The sequence below is a fragment of the Gavialis gangeticus genome, unplaced genomic scaffold (genome assembly GCF_001723915.1).
Source record: "Gavialis gangeticus isolate Ggan-Ray unplaced genomic scaffold, GavGan_comp1, whole genome shotgun sequence".
NCBI classification, from domain to species: Eukaryota; Metazoa; Chordata; order Crocodylia; family Gavialidae; genus Gavialis; species Gavialis gangeticus.
In genome coordinates, this window is record NW_017729002.1 from 20,366,410 (window position 1) to 20,369,195 (window position 2,786).

A 2,786-nucleotide genomic window follows, 5' to 3' on the forward strand; every position below is an offset into this window, starting at 1 on the left:
AGTGCCGCATAGAGGGGGAGGATCACCTCCTTGGACCTGCTTGAGATGCATCTGTGGATGCATGACAAGGTATGGTTGGCCTTCCTGACTGCATCCCCACACTGCCGGCCCATGTTCATCTTGGCATCAATGACAATTCCAAGATCCTTTTCTGCCTCTGCACTGACGGGAAGGGAGTTCCCCAGCCTGTAGGTATGCTGCTGGTAAATTGATGGGACAAAATGTGGATTCTTCTGCTCCAAAATCTCTTACCAGTTAATCTCAAAGAGAAACTCCCAATAGCAAAATAGCAGGTCAGGGACTATGATACAAAAGGGAGCGCTCTTTATTCCAGCCTACAGAGGTCAGTTGTATGCAAGTATACCAAATAAATCATTACAATTTTTGTTTTGGGACTTTCTCCTCACCCATCTTTTAGTATTGTCTAGTTTAATACATGGTGAATAGGATTATTTAGTTAAGCACTGGCACGGGCTGGAACCATACAAGTAGCTAGACTAGAAACTCTTCTGGTTTTACTGGGGTAAGGTCCATATTGACTAAAGCAGTGCCAGGACACACAGTCAAACAAACAAACACAAAACAAATTTCAGCTTTTTACAATAGTCATCCAAGCTGCACAAGCCAAGCCATCTCCTTTATCAATCTCATCCTCCAAGTATTTCAGTTTTTGTGAAGCTGAAGTCTGAAAACAGGACCATTTTAGTCACACAGCCCCTTAAAGCAGCCATAGCAAACTACCTGCATCTCTTTCCTCCACCAGTTTTTCAGCTACAGGCCTTTCCGCAATAAAGAACTGATTTTAGTATTGTCTAGGACCTGCAGGTCTTGAAAACAGGGCTGGTAGACTTTGGAGGGGAATTAAATACCTGCTGAGATGAATGGGTGACTTAACACCTCAGTCATCCTCCTGCCCCATCCCCTTTCACCAGCCATAACACTGAGTGGAGTGCTTGATGCTCTTCTTCACTTCCTTTTACTGCCTATACCTGGTAGATATACTTCTCATAAATCATTGACTACCAGCTTCCTTCCTTCTCACAGTCTCAGCTTTCTTGGACCAAGAGGGCATAAAGCATAGCTGAGTGGCCCCAGGGATGTTTCCAGGAAGCCCCTAGCCTTAGAAACAACCCCATTCATATCCCCAACTGCTACTGCTTTCTTAAAAAACAAGACAAATTTGCTGCCCCAAAACTTTGTGAGTACAGCCATGTTTGAGAGGCAGGGCCTCATAACCTTCCAGAATGCCAACTACATCTAAACTCGAACGTCTGAAAAGCTGGAAATACAGAGCTGAAAAACATAGCAGCCCAAGTGCACAGCCTCAACTCTGCCACCTCTCAGTGCTGCCTCTGCCCATGTCTGATGCCCTGTAACACCCCCTTACAGATTACCTAGAATGCTATGAAGACACACAAGAAAACAGTAGAGAAAAATGTCAACCTGTGTCCTCCTCACTAAGGCAAAAGTTGATTGGGGGGCAGGCTTAGCAAGCGTGAGCTGGCTAGCCTAGATTTAATCTTTTCATCTACACATTGCAAACCACCTCAAACTACCCAGGTATTATGGGTCTGGGACTCTTCTGCAGATTTCCTGTGAAATGCCATTCACACTTACATGCATACTGAGCCATATAACATCAGGCTGTTATAAATCCATGGGGCATTAATAGACTGTCATGCTCCTCTGCTTGTACAACTCCACATGGAAACAAGGGATTCGGGAGCTGACTGCATAGATTCATAGATGGATCTCTCCCCATGTTTCAGAACAAACTGTGACAGTTGCAAGTCATTCCTTTTTGCTATCTCTACCAGTGTGAAGGAAGTACATGCAGATGAATGACAGAAGGTACTTTAGGAGGGGAGAACACACCACAACCAACAACACATTTTCTTAGCTACCTGTTATATCTGAACCCTTGGCTGAAGAATACGCATGGTACAGCTTCAGTGACTTGCCAGCTTCAGATAGGAAGCAAGATTGAGTACAGGGCAGGACTGGCTTGCATCTTAACTCTGTATTTTCTCTCAGAGATTCTGGCTGATCCCGCTTCTCCAGAGCCTTTTGTCTGTCTAGGCACAGTTTCAACCTGCAAGAAGTTAACAGCCAGTCTGATCTATCTATTTAGATCTATGATTCTATTGCAGCTGCTCTGGAAAGAGATTCTTATGGTTTGTTTATTTCTCTTTGCAGCCTGTTCAGTATTTGCAAAAAGAGGGTCCTTGGTGTGGGAAAGGGTGAACCTTCTCTGTGCATTTAGGTGGGTTTCTTTTTAAATTAAATTTCAGGTTTTGTGCTTTTTGGCATGGAGATCATTGTCGATTCAGCTCTTTTTAGCTGCCAAATTGATTACACCTTGTGTCAATATGTACTTAGCGCCTATTAGTGTGTGTGCATCTCTCTTTCTCTCATTTCTGCCTTCTGATCTATAATTTCCCAGAATAGAACATTAAAATAGAGGAGGGATATCAATGAAGTAAAAAAAGAAGAACTGGGAAAAAAGCTTATCTGGTGAAATCACAAAAGCTGGTAAATCTACTGACCAAAGAAGCATCAGAGTCTTGTCTATTCTTTTTCTTAGAAGCCAGGGTAGATTTGCACCTTGAAGACTAAGTAAATCATAGTTCTATAGTATAAGTTTTTGTGAGCCTAGGCTCTTTCCATACTCACATTTTTTACCAGTAGGAAAATCTGTCAAAGTTGAATAAAAACTAAATCCTGAAGTGCCCCGTTTCACCAGAGGGATGCTCCATCTCTACTGCAAAGGTGATATATTGAGATGG